The 22,825-nt window shown below is 42.8% G+C and overlaps 1 long non-coding RNA gene across 1 annotated transcript; it reads right to left on the minus strand.

Moving 5' to 3' along the window:
* Window positions 1-1,458: 1,458 nt before the first annotated feature.
* LOC308596199 lies at window positions 1,459-13,588 on the minus strand. Its single transcript, XR_014012400.1, has 4 exons — window positions 12,877-13,588; window positions 10,516-10,596; window positions 4,736-4,818; window positions 1,459-2,813 (listed from the first exon to the last, which is right to left on the minus strand). It is a non-coding gene; the product is annotated as an uncharacterized lncRNA (long non-coding RNA).
* Window positions 13,589-22,825: the final 9,237 nt, after the last annotated feature.

The raw sequence follows: 22,825 nt of genomic DNA on the forward strand, positions 1-22,825 counted from the left end.
GCATGTGCTTGGCTGCATGGCTGTTCATATTTCACTTCAGGTTAGGTGCTGTTGTTGAGGAAGGTCCTGTTTGAGGTCAGCAATGAAAATCTGATGTATAGGCTAAAACAGGGTTTCTTATCCAGAGAATGCATGGGAGGGAAATCATTGACTTCACTGGAGCACATGGCACTGATATCCCTTTGTTTCTCTGATGTCCCTCTTGCTGGGCATGCCAAGACATGGAGAGGCCTGCTCAACAGGCCCATTTCTCTAGTAGTGGTTATATCGCTCAATCTAGTGTTGCTTGTGCAAAGGGTTCTTGCATGAACAGAATGCCCTTTTGTACTGCTCATACAAACCATTAGCATATAAAAATATTTTAGTGAGCTTTGTGACATAGGCCATTTTACTTGTCTCTTTTGCGGCATTCATCAGTCTCTCTGAGCTTTCTATCAGCGGTTACATAAACTGAGGATCTGTATCGTTTACGGTACCTAATTTTTAAATGGCATGGTCTTGTCTTTTCTGTTAGAAATATCCTACAAAGCTGCCAACTTGGCTAGACACCGTCTGCATTACCATAAAGCTTCTTATGTTTGAGTATATATATTTGTATATCAGAGGAAGGCTGTCTGAAACAACGGCTGCATGGGAGATTCCCATGACAGATTTGCACTGGGAATGTGACTGTAATCATAAAAGACGCTTTGTCTTCACTATAACATCTCCCCACTCCTCCATATTCAGATCAGCTTTTCCAAAGCAAGATTCATTCAAAGGAAAGACCATTGGAGTGTTGGTCCCTGTGACAAGATGCTGTCTTTGTGAAAAATCTGCTTCTGTACTGAAATAATGCCTCCAGCTTAGTTAAGACCAAAGGCAGGTAGGTAGCTTGGGGAGAAAGAGGGATGTGTTGCTCTCACCAAAATCTGGATTTCTGCAACCCTCTTTGAAGTGATGCTCAGCTGAGTGGTACTGAAATTTTCAGGGAAACCAGTGGGGAGCATAATTATACCACCAACCTGGATTCCTGCTGGCTTTCCCATACTCAAAGACTCGCTATGAAACAGAACATGTTTTCCAGCTGAGCATCAGCTTCAATAAGGCAGGTGTGGAATCTAATTCCTCCCCCCACCCCTTCTAGCTAATTCTTGGCTTTGGGAGACAGGTAGGGCGCCCGGTTCTGCTCTGCACACCTTCCTGAAATTGACAATCAGCTCAGAGGTATGCAGCTTACCTAACTGACCTAGGCCTCAAGGATGGAGGATAGGAAAATCCAGTTGTGCTGTATCTCATCCAAACAACAGTTTCTGGAGACTGCTGGGAAATATAGAAACTGCATCAATAGGAATATAGATACTAAAATACATTTTTTTAATGCAAGTAAAATCGATCCCCTTAAACTTTACAACAGAGTGACAAAGATTGTGTTAATACTTACTTATCTGAAATGTTTTCGCACTGCCTTTTCTCATAAGATAGCTTGGACGCTTGCATTTAAAAACACACACACAGAGGGAGTTTTCTTCAATGTCATCAAAATCCAGCAACAAAAGCCAAATAGTGTTAAAATAAACTATCCACACCAGTAGCAAAAAATTAGGTATGTCCAGCTCCAGCAATGCCCAACCCATGTTGCACCTGGGACCCAAAAGCTTTGCTGACCCCTGATCTAAGTGAGTAGAAAGTTTCATATGCGAGAAGACAGTCCCTGAGGTGTCTACACAAAGCTGCAGAAATATTCAAGAATGCAGAGTGGAGGCAATCGGGCTAGGTGTTGCCCCTGTTGTCCTCACCCTCCAAATAATGGAGGGCAAAAGAGATGAAGCAGGAGGCTCCTGTAATCACTGTGAAGGGTCATCAACTGTGTGTGGAGCTTCCACATTTAGAAGGTCACTGAATTAGTTCAAACGTCTCTGAACTACATCTGAAAGTAGTTATCACAATTGCTGGGCAGGCTGAATGCGAATTGTTTGTGGTAAAATTTTCAACGATTTCTTATTCATCGTCAATGCCCGTGTTGTACACTTTTCTCTCTCTCGCTCACTCTCTTCAGACTCTTTGGGCCTTTAAGTTTAAAAATGGTGATTGCTGAGGGAAACAATTCCAGCAATTCACATTGAATTGTATGTGTATCTTAATGTTTTCTTAGTCTTCTTAGGTATGTATTTCATACTTCAGCACAGCAGCTAGTAGTATTCTGAATGCTGGATTTTTACTTTTTGGCCCAAGACCATTTGGATGAACTTGAACTGAACTGTGATCCAAACATGAACCAAACTACAGTCGTACCTCGGATGTCAAACAGAATCCGTTCCGGAAGTCTGTTTGACTTCCGAAACATTCGACTTCCAAAGTGAGGCTTCTGATTGGGTGCAGGAATCTCCTGAAGCCAATCGGAAGCTGTGGAAGTCCCGCTGGATGTTCGGCTTCCAAAAGAACGATCAAAAACCAGAACACTCACTTCTGGTTTTCGATCATTTGGGAGCTGGAACGTTTGACTCCCAAGGCATTCAGGAGCCGAGGTACGACTGTACTAACATGAACTATAATTAGTTCCTTTTTGGACACGATGGACAGACATTTTTAAAAAGGACCTTTCCAAGCTCTTGAATAAATTCCCCACATCAGACCTTTGGCCTTCATGAGCAGGGTTAGAGGGGTGGACAGAGCCTAGTAAGCCCATCCACACTCTGCCTGCTCATGTGTAGATTTCACTTGCATTCAGAATGTCTGTATAGGGTTCAATGTGCAAAGTACTGCGTCCTGTTCTTAGTCACGTAGTCACTGAAGCCAACCAATGAGAAAGTGAATCCTCCTCCCAGAACAACCTATGGATTAAAGAAGATTTTGGGGTGTTTATTCAGTGTAAGCGGAGGCTGAGAGCCATGCTCTCCAAGGCAAAGTTGCCATGGACCCTTCCCCACAAAGGGCACATGGCAGCATAACTATGCAAGCGGTGTGTGAATGCCACCTGGGCTGCCCAGATGAAATCATTTATGTACTAATCAAGGACCATAATAGATAGAAGCAGCAACTATTAGGGCACCTGGGAAAGAGGCAAATGGCTCACAGAGGTAAAATCAGCCTCAGAATCTAATATAGTAGGAAACAGAGAAAACTTGAGAATGCCATTAGGGATTAATTTCCCATTGCAGAATGTGAAGGTTCACTTTTAAATTAATTGCACTTTCCTCCATCCCCATTGTAATTAAAGCAAGTGAAACATGGCAAACATGCCACTCAAGTCTCAGGCATCTCAGAGCTGTCCAGGTACTTGCTACTCATCCTACTCATTTTTTTGTGGGTTCCCCCTCTCAGTTTTTTTAAATATGAAGATCAATCCGTGTATTCATAAATGTAACCCATAAGTGCCACAATTCCGTTGGGATTTTCCCCAAGCTTTATTTTATGCCCGTAGGAAAGATTGCAAGAGGAACCTTTCTTTTGTAAAGTGATCTTCTAATTCTGTTCAATATCTATCATTTTCAAGGCCAAGTAATCATATTTAATAGATCCTAAATTATATTCTGTCAGGCAAGGACTCCCTTGACAATATTAACCAGTGCAGACAGACTGCAGGGTGTAAAAAGAATTCTCTCTCTCTCTCTCTCTCTCTCTCTCTCTCTCTCTCTCTCTCTCTCTGTGTGTGTGTGTGTAGCCTGCAAGAACTTCCGTTGAGTGGCTCTCCCAAAAAGGACCCCATTTGTCTTTTTTTCCTACTTCTCCTCCATCTTCTCTAATGAACAACAATGATCAGATAGGTTGCATCCAACAAAGTCGTTGTGATCCTAGAATGACTTGTGTTGCGATCCTAGAATGACTTGTGTTTGTGCAATGAAAGTTTCCTTCCCTCGCTTTCTCCTGTGCCCTTCCCCCTAAATCTACTCTGGGAGGTTCCAAACCCTCCAGACAGAAGGTTCCATTGTTTGAGTGGAAGAGAGGGCAATGCCTTTGTTGGATGCAAGTTAGAACCCTCAGTCTTTGGTGTTGATGAAGGAATCCACTGGGAGCGGCTGCCGAGACCATATAACACTGGTCCTGAAATACCTACATTGGCTCCCAGTATGCTTCCGAGCACATTTCAAAGTGTTGGTGCTGACCTTTAAAGTCCTAAATGGCCTTGGCCCAGTATACCTGAAGGAGCGTCTGAGGGCCTTCTGGCGGTTCCCTCACTGCAAGAAGTGAGGTGACAGGGAACCAAGCAGAGGGCCTTCTTGGTTGTGGCGCCTGCCCTGTGGAACGCCCTCCCATCAGATGTCAGGGAAATAAGCGACTATCTGACTTTTAGAATACATCTGAAGGCAGCCCTGTTTAGGGAAGTTTTTAATGTTTGATTCTATTTTTAATATTCAGTTGGGAGCTGCCCAGAGTGGCTGGGGAAATCCAGCCAGATCGGCGGGGTAATAATAGTAGTAATAATAATAATAATAATAATTAATAATAATAATAATAATAATAATAATAATAATAATAATAATAATAATAATAATAATAATTTTGAGCTGTCCTATCACTGGCTGCCACTGGAGTTCTGCAAGACTTTGCTGGATAAACCCCTGGGATTGCCCACACTGGAATAAAATGTACCCCATCTCAGTGTTGCCCTGGATCTTTCCATTCTCACTTTAAATGTGTGGGTTTTTTTTTTCTTTTTCAGACTTTCCTAGGTTTGAAAAGCTCCTCATTAGAAGGGAGAAATGTATGGGACAACACCGGGATAGGGAATACATACTGTGGAATGCATACATACAGTAATGAGGAGACAGGCTGGTGAGAATCCACATTTTGCTTTGTTGTGGACAAGCCTTCTGAGTCTTCAGTATCAATGATGCCCTATGGAGTTATAAAGAGACAAAAGCATTTTATCTTGATTGATAAACTACACTGGAGAATTTCCTCTTCTAAATACTAGCATATGAAATGGAGCAGCTCCAGGTTAACACACTCACTGCTGCTGAGTCCCATAACTGAGGGGCATATGAAGTTCTTTATATAAGGTGAGAATGCCACCTGTTCGCACCAGCTCTGTCATTTTAATCAAGCAACTGATCCCAAGATCACAAAGCGTCTTCCATCTCCTGAGGAGATAGGAGGAATCCAGTTTTCAGGAGTGGAAAATGATTTTGTGATAATTCTGTTTGTCAGGCTACCGCGGCTCTTCACCTATCATACACAGCAGTATCCTGACAGGCAGAGCTTTGTTTACACCTACCAGCATGCAAGAAAGCAAAAAAGAAAAGGGGGGGAGGGTTGAGAGAATGGTTAATCATGACTGACATGAAAGCTTTGGCAACTTCTGCATTGGAAAATGTCCAAAGCAATAAAATCCAAAGGACCAATGACAACTGTATGTTGATACCCCCTCAAACAGGGATGGTTGGGTGGTGGTGGTGGTGGGAGAAACTCGCAAGAGTACAAGGTGAAGCTTCGAAGCTGAGAATTATAAGAAATACAAGCACTGATAAGCAACTATTCTGCATCCCTCACCTCTTTGCTTTCTTCCTCTAATGGGGCCTTGACAGACTATGTAAGCACTCATAGTCATGCCTCTGCCTTGTGGCTTAAAGTTCTGCCTTACCTGAGAGGCTGAGGAACCGCTCAGGGTGTCAAGATACTTGCAGGGGTTGCCTATGGCAGCACCTGCAGGTGTCACTGTGCCCACCAAGACTTTCTATGGTGTCGACAAAAGGTCACTGTCCCCTCATAAATCCACAGTGCACGAGAGACCATTTGCTTTTCTTGCCCAGTTCCCTTCTGCGCTGGCTTGGCCTCTCCTGTATTGAACACCACCTACTCATAAACAGGCCTACATTTCACTGGATGCCAAAACTGGACAGAGGAGCAGGGGAAAGGTTTGATTTAGTTTGTCACTTTCCCAGCAATCCAGCTGAGCTCAAAACGGCTCATAACAACAATAAAAAAACATCTTTTTTCAAAATCACTTCTTAGTACAGTGGTACCTCAGGTTACAGACGCTTCAGGTTACAGACTCCGCTAACCCAAAAATAGTACCTCAGGTTAAGAACTTTGCTTCAGGATGAGAACAGAAATTGTGTGGCCACGCGGCAGCAGCGTGAAGCGCCATTGGCTAAAGTGGTACCTCAGGATAAGAACAGTTTCAGGTTAATAACGAATTAAGTTCTTAATCCAAGGTACCACCGTACAAAACAAAAATACTATAAATACTATGAAAGTACAAGAAATGATCTAAACAATATAAAATAAGGGGGAGGGAAAATCACAAAATGCAAATCAATCACATTGGATCTATGTTAGGAACACCAATCAACAAAAAGCAGAAAAACTATCACTCAAATTGTTCTCACTTAGGAGTTTCTCTTTGTGAGTGAGTATGGCAGTGGCTGATTTAGGTGCCCCCCCCCCTTTGATGGGTGGGTGGAGGGTATTCCTGTCTGTCTGTTTTTATGTTTGATTTTGTGGTCTTGTCTCTTTTTTGCTCCTTTATATGCTGCAGCCATTTTGTATTATGCCACCCGTCCAATGACATCCTTTTTATGACTGGCAGGCAGAACATTTTCTCAAAATACCAAACATGCCTGCTGGCCTAAAATGGTTGGCAGTCCTATAATATGGGAAGTTGTCCAATAAAGAGCATAGAAGGGTACAGACTTGCTACAGCACTTGCTAGGCCCCAGTTGAGGAGTTTTACAGCTGGTTCTGCTGCCACACCCCTTTCTGGCATGTCAGCAAGTTTCTAACTTAAAGCACATAAGAAGAAAAGCATCTTCATCTTGAGTAAGGAACAAGGATAGAAGACCTCAGGCGGGCCACTGTGCCTTTGATCCTTGGGGTAATTCTGGAAGTTCTGGAACTGGGAATTATTTTCCCAAGTGGTGGTTGGAGGGCAGTTGTTGTTCGAACCCTTGAGCCCCATAAATACTACAGCCAGCCACAGGGTCATATTCTTCTTCTGATGTCTAATCTAGTTCTGTGCTGTTATTGGCACACAACAGGTTGTTGGAGAGGTTTCTGGCAGTCTAGATGACACAGCATCTTGGTTTTGCTCCAAAGCTTCTGCTTCTGCTGCTACTTGCAGCCATGGGGCCAGAGGGTAAATCTTAGACATTTGTGAAGACAGGCTCCAGTGGATTGAGCAAACTAGACCAGTAGTGGGCCCGAGGGTAAAGAAGACTGTTTCTGCATGTGTTGTAGAGGGAAGTGACGGGTAGATGGGGCTCATCGTCCTGGGAAGGTAGGAGAAGGAAAACCCTCATCCTAAACCTCCACTGCCTTGCGGGACATCTTTGGGAGAAGAAGAAGAGGAGGAGGAGGAGGAGGAGTTTGGATTTGATATCCCTCTTTATCACTACCCTAAGGAGTCTCAAAGCGGCCAACAATCTTCTTTCCCTTCCTCCCTCACAACAAACACTCTGTGAGGTGAGTGAGGCTGAGAGACTTCAGAGAGAAGTGTGACTAGCCCAAGGTCACCCAGCAGCTGCATGTGGAGGAGTGGGGATGCGAACCCGGTTCACCAGATTAGGGGTCCACTGCTCTTAACCACTACACCACGCTGGCTCTAAAAGGCTAAGGAGTAAGCCCTACACAAATCCAGAGTGGAGTCCCTAAGAATTCTCTTGTATGCCTCCTTCTGGCAACTCCTTAAGCCAAGCTGGTGTCAAACATCTTGCTCTGCTTTCCTATGGACCACATCTGTGAGGCAAAGAGGGGGGAGGTGGTCTTGTCTACTGGGAAGCCCAGGACTTCCATTCACACGGCTCAGGCTTGCACCCCAAGGAAATCATTTTGGTGCTGCTAGTGCAGCAGTTTGACTTCATTCCCAGAGGCACACTCCATTGTCTATCAAGACAAATGGATGACAACAACAACAACAACACACCCACAAGGTCATTGGGCAGGTCTGGATTCACCCTCCCATTGCTGGGACCACCTACATCTGTTTTCAAATGGACACAATGCTGAGTAATGCAGAATCAATTTGCACTGAGGTTTTATCTTTGGAATGAATATAATGCCATTTGTTCACCATTCATCATTTATCATTCTAAATGACTGGTTTGGAAAGATGAACAATTCCAGCCAAAACAGGACTGGGCCTTGCGGTTCTTTCATCGGACAGTCCCAAAGTAAATTTTAAATAGTATAAACCAGTTTCATCCAGTTGAGCACCCATATTTGGTCACATGAATCTCTCTTGAAGACTAAAATAGGTGAAAAATGTAGACCTGTCAGATCACTACGATCTTCAGAGGATGCACAACTCGCAGTATTCCACCTTGTGGCAAAACAGAGGTGGGTACTGCTGTGGCACTGCTGTGTTTCTGTCGTTCATTAAAAAGATACCTTTTGACCCCGGTGGTCCCCTGACCATTTTAAACTGCCTTCTGTCTCGTTGATGCTTTATTGTGCTGATATGTCTTACCATTATTGCTTTATAGTATTTATATATTTTCCTCATGATTGTATGCATCCACAGAAGCAAACTGCTTTGGGGGTTTTTTAAAATGAAAACCTGCCTAGAAATGTTTTTAAAGCAATTAAATAATAACAATAATACATTTTCTCCACAGAGGAAAAAGAAATAAGATTTCACCCAAATATTGAAAAAAAAAGATGTTCCAAATCTAAGAAAGGGTGATATCCCAGTCTCTCATTGTCTCATCTGAGTTAAACTTTAGTTTAATACCACCCTAGGTGCTTTTCAATTTAGTGAAAAGGTGACATAGTAGACCATGCATGGCATGAAGAAAGTGGATAGAGAGAAGTTTTTCTCCCGTTCTCATAATATTAGTCTCCAATGAAGCTGAATATTGGCAGATTCAAGAAAGACAAAAGAAAGTAATTCTTCATAGAGTGCATTGTGGAATTTGCTCCCACAAGATGCCCTGATGGCCACCAATGTGGATGGCTTTAAAAGAGGAACAGGCCAATTTGTGGAGGAAAAGACTAATCCTGAAGGTTATGTTCTGCCTTTTCTGCCAGAGCAGAGGTGGATTTAAGGCAGCACAGCCAGTTCTGCCACAGCGGGCACCGAACCTAGGGGGTGCGGCAGGACGTCAGAACAATGACATAGTGAATTGAGCAGAATGGAAGGCGAGAGGCGAGGAGGCACTGAATGTTGGCTTTGCACAGGGCACCGCTGAAATCTGAAAGACCAAAGTCTGTGTCTGGTCAGAGGCAGTATGTTTTTGAATACCAGTTGCTGCAAACTGCAGGGCAGAAGAGTGCTGATGAGCTCTGGGTCTGCTTTTGGGCTTTCCATAGGCACCTGATTGACTTCTGTGATAACAGCATGCTGAACTTGACTCACTAGCCCAGACCCTCCAAGTGTCCCTATTTTCCAGGGACAGTCCTGGATTTACAGAAGACGTCCTGGTTTCTGATTTGATCCCAGAATGTCCCAGTTTTCCTCAGGACGTCCCTATTTTCACTATTTTCATCATAGAAACGTTGGAGAGTAGCTGGGGAAACCCAGCCAGATGGGCGGGGTATAAATATATTATTATTATTATTATTATTATTATTATTATTATTATTATTATTAGTATTAGTATTATTGAGTTATCCACCCCCCGAGCCATCTGAAGGCAGCCCTGTACAGTGGAACATCGGTTTTCTAGCGTCTTGGAAGCTGAACAATTCGGAACCTGAACATCAAAAACCTGGAAGTGAATGCTTCCGTTTTCAAACACACCTTGGAAGTCGAAACGGCTTCTGAGGCACGTTTCTCCATTTTCCTCAATGGAATTTGCCAATCACCCATTGCGCCTCAGTTGTTGAACGTTTCGGAAGTCGAATGGTCTTCCGGAATGGATTCCATTCGACAACTGAGGTACCAGTGTATAGGGTTTTTTAAAATGTTTTATTATGTTTTCATATATGTTGGAAACTGCCCAGAGTGGCTAGGGCAAACCTGTCAGAAGGGTGGGGTCTAAATATAATAATGATAATGATAATGATAATGATAATGATAATGATAATGATAATGATAGTGATAATGATAGGATGTCCCTATTTCCATCAGAGAAACATAGGAGGGTGTGCTAGCCTGATGCAGCAAGTCCTTCCCATGTTCTTATGAAGGATTCAACATGCACATGCTATTTCAACCACAAGCATTTCACTATGAGGATTGACCATGTCCAAGCACGGAGAACCTCCACGAAACACACAGCTTCCCTCCCCCTGCCCTGATTTGGCTCCCATAGAGACACTACAAATTTTAAGCTGGTTTCCGTTGCCTTCAGTATTGCTTCCCATTTTTTTAAAAAAAGCAGAGGAAATAACATTATTATTACTTGCAAAAAAGATAAAAAAAGATCCTGTTATAAACCTTTGCTTTCTGCCAGAGGAAATAGGGGTTATGTTTTTTCTTAAAGAACAACAAAAAAAGTATTGTGGCTGGATATAAGAGGAGCAATGGTATAACCTGCCAAATGTATTTTATTAAGCTTCTTAAATCTTGCTAATAAGACAGAAGAAATCAGTCCTGGTGATTTATGTGTTGTGCAAAACAGGAAGGAAGCCAAAAGGCAATGGCTGGCAACTTACTGGAGTGTCCCTGGTCTGTAGGATGCTCATAGGAAATAGCTGCTATTATGCTGTGTCTCCAGAGGGCATTTTTCCAGTACTCTGTGGGGGAAGAAAGCACTTCTGGAATCACTTCTTTCTGAATCATCTAGCTGTAGATCAAATGCAGTATATACATCAGAGCTTTAGTGGGAATTGCTGGTAGGTCACTGATATGCAAAGCTAAACTTTAATCGTCTTCAAATGTTTCAGGGCCATTTAGATTGCAATTCTGAGAATCCTGCAAGTGGGGGGGGGAGAGGGGGGAGAGGGAGGGGGGGAGTCGTGCAGGGAGGTTGGTGGGGAGGAGGGGAAGGGCAGTGTGTGTGCGAGTGAGAATCGATGGGCCTGATTCACAAGAAAGTTACAGATCATTTACATAGGAAAGGAATGCATGAAAAATCCTTGACTGCTTGCCTCTGTGATTTATGAAAGCCCCTTTCCTGTGCAAGCGATTAACTGCACTCCAAATGCTGTGGGAATCCAGCAGAGAGAAAGTGGCTGAAGAAAAAATGGGGACTGGACTGGGATGGCGGGTGGGGTGGGGGAGAACTTCATAACCTATTAACCATGTGTCCTGAAGCCCACATCATCACACATCAGAAGTATTCTTTCAGCTCATCCACCCCACATTTGTGTCTGTGACGAAAGGGTTGAACCCAGTTCAGATTGCTGTGAGGAACTGCGTTGTGAAATGCCTTCTGCGTGTTAAAGAGCCAGAGTTGTGTAGGGTGAGAGTGTTAGGCTAAGGCCAGGAAATCCCAGGTTCAAACCTCCAGGTGGCCATGACAGTTATTGGGTGCCCTTGGGCCAGTCGCTCTCTCAGCCCAACATACCTTGCAGGGTTGTTTTATGAGGATAAAATTGGGGGGGGGGGGGAGAGACAAGAGGAGGAGAGACCAATATTTGCTGTCAATGTTTTATTTATTTTACAAAGGTTTAAACTGTTTCCCAGCCTGAAAAACAAGTGCTGGGACTCATTTAACCAGCCCCATCAGTGGAAGCCCTGAATGAGGACGTCTCCTTGCACAATGAGGCTTTACCCCTCTCTCCTCCAACATGTGCCCCTTGCACTGTGCAAAATGGGCTGGGGGGGCTGTTTGCAGAAGCTCCAGAACATGGGGGTTGGAGAGGGGGGAGCATTATTCCATCTGGCAAGCTGCAATGCTCAGACGGAATAATTGGAAGAGCAAGGCATAGCATTCCACCCAGTATAAAATAAAATACAATAAAATTTTCACGAAGCTTAGAAACAATAAAAACAAAAAACAAAAAGGCAGGATAGTAATGTGGAGAAAAGGCAGGATAGTAATGTGTTAAGTAAGGAACTAAGTAAACACCTTCCTTGCATGTAGAAAACAAAGATTTAGGGGAGTAAGATTCCAGTTTAGCCCTCTTCCTGCTGTGCTCCTTTACGGTGTGCATGGAGTTCCATTCCTATGAGGAAACATTCAGACCTGGAGCTTATGCCTGCAGTTGGAAATGATGATCTCTCAGACGTATTTTACCACAGGGTTTTGCGGAATGTGTGAGGATCAGGCCCTAAACAGGGTGGACTTGTTTGAAAAATGTAGGATTGCCCTGAAGGGAGCAGACTGGATAGTGATGCCATGTTGGTTTTTAAAATCCTCATGGATGGAAGATGAGAAAGGATGCAGGGTGAAGAGGTGGCCCTGTGTTTGCTGAAGAATGGCTTCACCTCAGCTTCACACCTGCTTGGGGTGGTTTCTGAAAACCTACCGGAGTACCTTTAAGATTTAGAAGAATTTGTTTTTTAAAAAACAATGTTTACACTGTGTATCTGAAGAAGTGTGCATGCACACGAAAGCTCATACCAAGAACTAACTTAGTTGGTCTTTAAGGTGCTACTGGAAGGAATTTTTTTTATTTTGACTATGGCAGACCAACACGGCTACCTATCTGCAAATGTTTACACTGGTTTTGCTTAGCAACAGCCATGAAGAGAGTGTTCAACGGGGAATGCCCGCTGCTTAGCTCATTAAAATATTTAGAAGGAAGCACATCTTATCAGAGCCCCTGGGGCTGCCAAACCATGCCTCTCATTGTTCCAGAAGGCAGGTTGTTTCTCTGCCTGGTTTCCCTTTTCTGTCCTTGAGTGAGCTGACAGGGAAGCTCTTGTTTACAAGCTACCCCTCAGTAACCTGGATCACAAACAGCTGTTCTCCAGTGGTTTCTGAACAGAAAGTACAAAAATGAGTTTTCCTTGTTCACAAGTTTGTTACTCACCTCTCTCTACTTTTCCACAAGAGTTTACACACACACACACACACACACACACACACACACACACACACACACAGTTTTCCTCCAGATGATTCTTACCATTCTTGGCTATTGAATAAGTCACTGAATACCACTTGGCCATTTTCACATTCGAAAGAGGTGGTTCTGTGACCGTTTTTCATCATTTCAACCACAAATGTAATCGAGGGGAACTTCAAACTTTATGCCCACCTGTGAGTCCCATTGAGTTCCATTGTCTCTATTCAGGCCGAAATGAAAAGAATGAAACCTCTTGGTTCCAGCAGTTCCACTTCTGAACCTCCTATCGAAATTCCTTTGTCCAGCAGTGATCACCTTAAGATCAGTAGCAGAGTGTTCTGGCCGACAGAAATGTTCTCTTACTAGACAATATTACGCAGTGCCTGAATGACGATTCAGACCATTAGAAACATTGCAAGTAGAAGTATTTCTCAGTTAGAAACAGCCCTCGGAAGCAGTCCACTTCAACTCTAAAACTTCTACCCTTTTTGCACATCCAGTTTAATTACTTTCAGATAAGATTTCAAATAGTTGGTCTGTGTCTTTCTCATATGTTCTCGCCTTAAATTTAATTACCAGAATCACACACAATGGAAGTTAAGCCCCAAGTTTCCTTCCACCTTCATCACTTCTCATAACTGCAGTTTGGTGTGTGCGCTCTTGCCATCAACAGTAAGATCAGAGCAGTGTTTAGAGAACTTGGAAAACGTTGCTGTCAAAGAATTCTGTGTTCTTATCCATATAAAGCATTGTGGTAACTTCCCATTCCATGCCCAAGCAATCTACTAGGAATTCCTTTTTGAAAGATTCAGTATAGCATGCACTTATTTCTTTATATTTTATGTATAAGCCTTTCCTGCTGTTCTGAGTCTTGCTAAAACTAACTAAATCAAAGATGCAAAGAAAAGCGATTAGAATTTCTGCAGGGTGTTTCAGTTCTAATACTTACCAAGTAGGAAACTGTTGTTGGGTTTGTAAAAGCAAAACCAAACTCTTCTTTTGCTTTATTTGAAAGAGAGCATGCAAGGTAGAGCCAAATCACATATCATGTGATAGCCCATTGGTTGGCTGGTTGGTTATTTATTTATTTATGGCACCATTTGGCAGAAAGATGGGCTGCACATTTAACAAGCAAATAAAGTAAGTAAGTAAGTAAGTAAGTAAGTGCCAGGAAGGAGCATTTTCACTGGGTATGAAAAGATAATGTTTAACCCCTATCTGCCCTTCCATTGTTCCCAGTGCAAAATCATACATTTTCTTGAGATTATGTCAGGTAATAAAAAGCACATGGTGTCGATGTATTGCTGTCACAGGCCCCTGCATCTGCTACCTTTTTAAAAAACAAAAACAAAACAGAAACAAAAAGCCAGAAAACTGACAGACTTCCAAGTGATGCAGTTAGCACCACAGGCAGTATAGCTAACTATCTGACCTCATGTTGAATAAGTTAGCGCAGCTGATACAACTACATAGAAGGAAGCTACAGGATGAAGGAAACAACTGAAAACAATGAGAGAATGACCTAGATGAGGAATGGGGAACTGGTGGCCCTTCAGATCTTGCTTGTCTCCAAACCCCATCAGCCCCAGGCATAATGGTTAGTTGTTAGGGATGGTGGAAGCTTTAGTTCAACAACAGCTGAAAGTTCATAGGTTAGCCAGCACTGACTTAGTTCCTTTTTCAGAATGCAATCCATAATCCAGTTGGTCTAGAACTAGTTGGCTTAAAATTGAAGGAAATTCTTTAAAATAATTGGGTTGTAGATGGTGGTCTTCCTCATTTTGTTGTGCCTGTGGCAGTAAATGTTGTTTTTAACTCTTGTTTCTCCAAGTATATTAAGTAACTCACAGCTGATATTTTTACATGGAATATGAATTGCATTACCTCATAAAATCCAAATTTTCTGACACACGAGTGGCACATTGTTAGGGCAAAAACAAAGTGCACTTTTAATAACATGGGTGCCAGAAAACAGCATTTTAATCATTCCGAATCGGCAGAGAATGCTGACATGAGGCAAAGTTTTCTGAGCAACTGTTAAATGTGGCCTTCTTCACCTTGAACACTTGGAGGCAGCATTGCCCAGTGAATGCTTCAGAAAGCAACCAGAACACCCAGGATTTGGAAATAAAGCCAAGATTATGAGGCATACGAAGCACAGGAACCTATGGAAATTTCAGTAGCTCTATTTGAGTAAAAAGAATACATCGTGAGGATCAATTTCTATGACTGATCTTTTCCATCCTTGATGTGTCTTCAGCGCGGGGCTTGTGATTTTTCTCCTGAATGAGAAATAAGAAGCCATGGGGGGGGTTGGGTTGGGGGGGGGTCATTCCTTTCTGCTATCAAGTGTGGCAGCTCAGTCAAATTCCCATTATGAAGTACTGCCTAGTCAGACATGTCAAGTTGTGTAGCACTCCTTCTCCACGGGCAGAACTCCTATTTGCTCCTAAGTCTGACACCTAGATAAAGGCCAACTATTTCAGAGTTTGAGGCCCAGTGTAGCGTAATGGTTAGAGCAGGGGTCCTCAAACTATGATCCGCAGGCCACATCCGGCCCGCCAGGCTCATAAATCCGGCTGAAACGCTGCGCCGAGTTTACCTCAGCACGTGGGGACTGCCTGAAGCGTTGAATGGGAACAAGCACCTCAAGCGGCGTTGGCTCTGACAATGAAACACCGCACTGGGTTGCATAGGAATTCATTCATATTTTTTTCAAAATATAGTCCAGCCCCCAACAGTGTCTGAGGGACAGTGAACCGGCCCCCGGTTTAAAAAGTTTGAGGACCCCTGGGTTAGAGTGTTGGAGTAGGGCCTGGGAGACCAGGGTTGAGATCCCCACTCGGCCATGAAGCTCCCTGGGTGATCTTGGGCCAGCACTGACTTCTGGCCTAACTTGCCTCACAGGTGTACATCACCCAGAGCTTCTTCTAGGAAACATAGGATATCAATGTAACTTAGCCATGTTCATTAATTTCAGTGGGTCTACTCTGAGTAATACTTAGCTGAATCCCATCCCTTGTGTTTATATTGGGTAATTTGGACTCATGTGCTTTTTTATTTATTTATATTTATGCCCTTCTTTTCTCTAGCAAGCTCAGTGGGTTGTACACAGGATTCCCAGACCATCTCCCATCAGCCAGACCCAAATTTCAACAGAATTGCAGCAGCATAAGTGTTCAGAATACACCCCTGGGCTTACGCTGCAGATTCATTGTTTCCAGTTAAAAAGGGATGCAATCAGATTTTACGAAGAATGGTGCCATTGTGACTCCAGATTTTGGTGATGATTTGGAATGTATCCTTACCACCGCCCTTGGCCAAAAGGAAAAGGAAGTTGTAATAACTGTCCTCTAAATCCCCAAGGCTCATTTGGGTACATGCTAACAACCAGCAAACTTGCAAGAAGTGTGGTAAGGCAAAGGGAGAGCTGTCTTGGAAGCAGGTTTCAACAGTCACTGTTTCACATCTGAACCACAATGCAGACGCAGCCCCTACTGAACAGTCTGAATATACACATTTAGATGAAAAACAGGATATGCATTTCCCCACCCGGTTCTTACAGAAGATCGGAGCTAAATTGGAGCCAATGTGCCTTAGCACTGTTCACAGTGCATTAAACTTTATGGTTCTTCAAATTCTGAATGCATGTATTTTTTTCATATATACATATGGAGGTCCTGTGTATTAGCACATATTGTTACATACTTGAAACAGTCAAAATGAAATGTGGTTGAATGGCCCACTAAGTGGGAGCTTATTTCGCCACCTCCATCCATGTTTTACCAGAACACCACGGGGAATAAGTTACTTTGCCTCATTTGTGTATGGCTTCATTCGGCTATATTTCCTTTGCTTCCTTCTCCTGTCTCTTGCCCCTAGGCCTGTGCCAGCCTTGCTCTCTCAAACTAGGGTTGCTATATTTCAAAAAGTAACATTCCTGACACCCACAAAGTTATTGAACTTTTTTTAGGAAAACCCCAAAATTGTTCACCTTTTTTTTTTAAAGATGTTAAGGTTTTTGAACTGTTTTCACTTCTTTTCCCATCACATTGCCATTTTTACACTCAAAAACCTGTCAGGAATTTTCCTGCCGTATGGCAAGCCTACCTCAAACTGACACCCCATCAGTTTTTAGACTACATGATTGCCTACTCTTAGGGTTGATTCAGAAGCTTGAATTATGATTGTTGAGCTTTCTTCTTTTCTTTTTTGTCCAAAGTTGTTGATCTCATCAACAAAAATGAGTTTTTGAGCTATTTTTTTAATGAAAACACCAAAATCTACACTACCGATTTTCCTGGACATTTCAGTGATGTCTGGCCAGCCACTGCTTAATGGGGCGTATGGCAACCCTAGCTTGAATACCATATTTGGAATTCAATTTCTGCCTTATTGTGGATCCTGGCTGCCATTTGCCAAGATACCCCATTGTAAAAGGGAATTCCAATCTCAACACAATGCATATTAAGAGCTAATTTTAAGGGCCCCACCCTGAAAGTTCCAGCTTATCCATTATACATACAAATGAAATTCTTTGTGTAGGTTTCTCCCCCCCCCCAGGTAATTCTATGTAGTTTAATGTGCAGCACAATTCTATGCCTGCAACAGGATTTACTTCCAAGTGTGCATAGCAGGAGCAGTGAAACACTGGCCCCTCAGATGCTTTGGGATGACAATTTTATTCTCCCTTTCCATTGGTCATGCTGGCTAGGGCTGATGGGAGTTGAAGTCCATTTGGAGGGCTACGTTTGAAATCCGCTAAGCACATTTTTTCACTTGGCTATCGACCACTTGTGACCAAGTGAAGGTGCCTAGGTGCCAGGATGGTGCTTGATGTCTCCATCACCTGGAGGTGAGTGCCTGGGGATCCTTGGATCTTGACTGTTTTCACACACTAGCAACACATCCTGTAGAATCCTATCCACTATATTTTATCTGCACAATTAGAATGAATTTGAGGAACCAAAGAGTCGTATCGAAAAATATGACTTTTGAGCCGTCTGGCCCCAAAATGGCAACTAGGCATTCCATTTTGGCAACTAGCTTATATATCTGAGTTTCTAACACTGGCCACAGGTGTATAATTTGCTCCTGGTGTATACGATTGCAACCTTCAATATCTTTTCAAGAGTCCTTTATCTAAGAAAAGAGAGCAGCCCTTGCTTCCTTCGCTTTGTATGAGTGCTTGTACCCCTGGTTAGGAGAAGAAAAGTCTGCACATATATGAGGCAGGAGGGAGGGGAGAGAAAGCATTTAATAATGGAGTTGATAAATAAAAGTTCCAAGAGTTTGTGCATGAGCTTGGGAGAGGATGCAAAGGGGAGGGGGAAGATGAAAAGAAGAGAGTTTAGTATATGTAGCAAGAAGCAAAAATCGTGAAGTCCTAAGTTAACTCGCACAATGCTTTCAGGAATTGGGGGGGGGGGAGACCCAACACTGTCAAAACACAACATTAGTTTTCAGAAGCCTCCAGGCAAGATTTTATTTATTTAACGTTAGCTCCTATTTTAATAACAAAAAAGTGGCAGCATATTCTACATCAAAGAAAAAAACTTTTCCTAATGTTTCCATTCCTCTTCTGAAGTGCAGGCACTGAAGTAATGGAGCTGTCTGTCTCAAAATAATTACGTGAGTGGCAGGATCTCAACCCCAGGAAAGCTTTTTGTCTGCACTGGGGATTGTGCTATAAAGAGTGTCGTGTCTTGCACTGCGGAAACCAAACACCAATGGGGGGTAACTGGTTTAGCTATTGAAATAGTTATATTATGTAGATAATTACCCCCACACACCTGAAAACAGACTAGTGCTAAACGCCTGGCTCTGAAAGCCACTATCTTTTATTCCTGCATCAATAACAGAGATGCTGTCATGGACCACCATGTGGAGATTTCCATGCTGTCATCAATGAGCTAATTTATACCGTGCCTTTTACCTTGCAAGGCAATCAACATTATTAAAGCAGCTTTTCAAAGGCAGGAAACACTCTAATGACTCATTTGAGGTGTCCATGATTACTTTCATTTATTATGATCAGTGTATTTGGCTTCAAGGTAAATATTCCCACATATTCTTTGAGATTGTGTTAAATGAAAGGAATGGCAGCGAGTTACCTGCCAACCACTCAAGAGTGAGTATACACAGCAGATTTGGAGGCCCCGTTCTTGAGGTGTAAACAGCAGGACACGAGTTAATCAGACATGGAGAAGGAACTCAGAGGAATAAAGGAAGGTGAAAATGCAATTTAAGTCCCACTTCAATATTAGCATTTTTGATCGTGCCATATTGTATATGGTAAATATATCCAAGAAGCAGTTCTCTCCCTCTCTCTCACTTTCTGAAAGTGAGAGAGAGAAAGTGAGAAAGCGAGACATAGAAAGTCCCATAAAAAGCACCAGGTCCTCCTTCTTCTGGAGCAGTATTCCTGGAGTCAGAAGGTCCATGCTGCTTTCAGGTGAAGTTGGCACAAAATGACAGCACAGGGTGGCCCATGATATCAACAATGATATCAAATTGAATCATAACCCAGCCCATGCGAAAACCTATCTTTAAATATGAAACTTCCAACACATTTCAGTAATTATTAGGGAAATTATCCCCCTCCCCTTCCCAAAAGAGCCCAAGGCCACAGCAGCAGAACAATAAAAACAATACAAATATATTTTTAAAGCCATGGGTCAATGCCAGCTGATCAGCACCACCACAACCCTTGGGGCCTCCCTTGGTTATCATAAGGTGATAGTGAGGTTAGGAATATTTTAAGTATTTGGGTCCCTGAGTACAAAGCCTCTGAGTGGCTAGGACCCAAGTCCCTGTACTAACCCTAAATTGGGCATGGTAGCTCAATGAAAGCCAGTGTGGTGTAGTGGTTAAGAGTGGTAGACTTGTAATCTGGTGGACCGGGTTCGCTTCCCCGCTCCTCCACATGCAGCTGCTGGGTGACCTTGGGCTAGTCACACTTATTTGAAGTCTCTCAGCCTCACTCACCTCACTGAGTGTTTGTTGTGGGGGAGGAAGGGAAAGGGGAATGTTAGCTGCTTTGAGACTCCTTCAGGGGAGTGAAAGGCGGGATATCAAGTCCAAACTCTTCTTCATTTTTAAAATTTTTAAAATACTTTTATTTTGCTTTAAACAAATACATATAAATATAGACAACCAAAATTACAAAAGAAAATTCCTTAATAGTAATAATAATGAAAAAAGCAAAAAAACCTACAAAAAATATCAAAGTACATGGCATAAAACATAAGCCATTCTGGGAAAGAAAAAAGGAAAAAGGATAGGAGGAGGATGAGAAAAAAAAGAGGGGGGGGGAGAGGAAGATGAGCCAAAACACAAGAAGGCTCATCTATTCTTCTTCTTCTACTGTCCTCTCATTACATGGTTCTCTCAAACGGCCACACTCAACATCCTGGCCGCTGCATTCAGCCCTTGGTGCAGCTCCCAGATCATCTTCAAAGGCAGCCCTACATAGAGTGCATTAAAGGCATAAGAGAAGCATATTGAATCAGGCCACTGGCCCATCAGTCAAACATCCTGTTTCTACAGTGGCCAACCAGATGCCTATGGGAAGCTGACAAGCAGGATCTGAGGGCAAGAGGACTCTTCCCACTTGTGGTCCCCAGCAACAGCTCTTGGCTTACTGTTTCCAGGGGTGGAGGGAGAGCACAGCCTGTTACGATATAGAAGCAATGCGGCAGCAAATTCTAGCATTTAGGTGTGCGTTGTGTGAAGAAGTGCTTTCTTCTGATTGTCCCGAATCTTCTAATCCTCAGCGTCATGGCCTTGAGTTCTAGATTTGTAGAATTGCAAAGTTGGAAGGGCTCACAAGGGTCAACAAGTCCCACCGCCTGCAAAGCAGGAATCTTTTGCCCAAAGTGGGTCTCGAACCCACAACCCTGAATCTCGTGCTCTTCCTACTGAGCTGTCCCAGCAAGTACTGTAAGGGAAAAGAACTTTTCTCTACCCACTTTCACCAAATTATGCATAATTTTGTATGAACACTGGATTCCTGGACATGAGAACCACCCACCCACAGCAGCTTCATCTTATCAGGATTCAGCTTCTGTTTACTGGCCCCCTATCCATGAATGATTGACCCCAAAGTATTGTCTTTTCATATCACACATCTTGCACTGGCTCCCGGTGGAGTATAGGGTCAGGTTCAAGGTGCTGGTTTTGACCTTTAAAGCCCTTTGTGACTTAGGGCCCTCGTATCTACGGGACCGCCTCTCCTGGTATGCCCCGCAGAGGACTTTAAGGTCCATGAATAACCATAGTTAGAGGTCCCGGGCCCTAAGGAAGTCAGACTAACCTCCACCAGGGCCAGGGCCTTCTCAGTGATGGCTCCGACCTGGTGGAATGCTCTGTCCCATGAGACTAGGGCCCTTCAGGATTTAACCTCCTTCTGTCAGGCCTGTAAGACAGAGCTATTCCGCCTGGCCTTTAATTTGAATTCAGCCTGATCTTTTATTTCCATTCTCTTCCTTCCCCCTCCCCTTTTATGAAGATCACCCACTTTGAGACCCCACAGCTAATTCTCCCCTGGCCTCCTCGCTGGCCCAAGTAGGACCAATTCAGCCAGCTAGCCCTGGGGATTATCTAATTGATTTTTGAATTTTATTGTTATTCATGTTTTTATACTGTATTTTATGCTGCTTTTATAATTAAGTGTTTTAAAATGTTTTAAATTTGTTGTTAGCTGCCCTGAGCCTGGTTTTTGAACCGGGAAGGGCGGGGTATAAATAAAATTTTATTATTATTATTAATATAGGATAGTTAATATCCACTTTTTGAAAATACACAACTGTCTGAAGCCTATGAAAGCCTGTTAAATAGATTTTAGGGAAGAAGGACTGAAGCAAAAGAGAGAAAACGCCATTATTAGAAAATAGATAAAAATCAAACAGGTGTCTTGTGGTGCAGGTAGCCTAAGGAGGCTTTTTAAACTATGGAGGGCATTGCTGAACAGGCCAGGGAAATGAACGAAGTTCCTAGGCCAGGGGTAGCTTATGCAGACCCTCCAAGTGTCCCCATTTTCCAAGGACATCCCTGATTTAGAGAAGCCGTCCCGGTTTCTAATTTGATCTTGGAATGTCCCACTTTTCCTTAGGATGTCCCTATTTTCACTGGAGAAATGTTGGAGGGTATGAAGTTATCCAACGCCCAAGCCGTCTGAAGACAATCCTGTATAGGGAAGTTTTTTAAATGTTTAATTATGTTTTTATATATGTTGGAAGGTGCCCAGAGTGGCTGGGGCAACCCAGCAAGGTGTGTGGGGTATAAATAGTACAATTATTATTATGGAATGGGACGTCCCTATTTTCATCAGAGAAATGTTGGAGGGTAGGTTGATGTGGTATCCTATAGATGTTCTTGGTCTAGAATTCCCATCAACCCTAATCAGCATTGCCAATGAGCAGTGATTATGGAGGCCAAGAACAATGGGAAGGCATCACCTTCCCTCTTCCCTAGGTATTGCCAATAAGCAGTTCTACATAATTCAAAGAAATGGAGAAAGAATGACTTGAAAAACAACAATTGACAAAAATCCACCCCAAAACCAGAATAAAAGATGAAGGAGTGTATTAACAAAAAAAGGGGGGGCATTTGCATGTAACATAAGGGTTCATTTTTCAGGTATCCAGTCTTTTTTTTGTAAATTAAAATTTTAAATATGTGTAAAAAATTCAGTGTTCAGATGAAAGTAAGTTATATTTTTTTCCAAAAAAGCTTTCAAGATCTCAAGTCTGTAGTTTGAATGCTTAGCTAATACATCAACACTGGCTAGCCTGCCAAAAACACTAAAATACACGGAAAGAGATCATAAATTAGTAAATTGTCAACTCTTCTTAATATGAATCTCCAGTGCCAGACACAGTTATAATAGTAAAAGCAGGTTACCTAAAAATAAGTGCCAGAGTCTAATCAAAAAGCGGAGGGCAGTTTTTATTTTAACTGGGTTTGTAGAAGTAATCTCGATTTTAGAGAGGCCGCCATGATTTAACTT

Source organism: Podarcis bocagei, assembly GCF_964188305.1.
Source record: "Podarcis bocagei genome assembly, chromosome: 1".
NCBI lineage: Eukaryota > Metazoa > Chordata > Lepidosauria > Squamata > Lacertidae > Podarcis > Podarcis bocagei.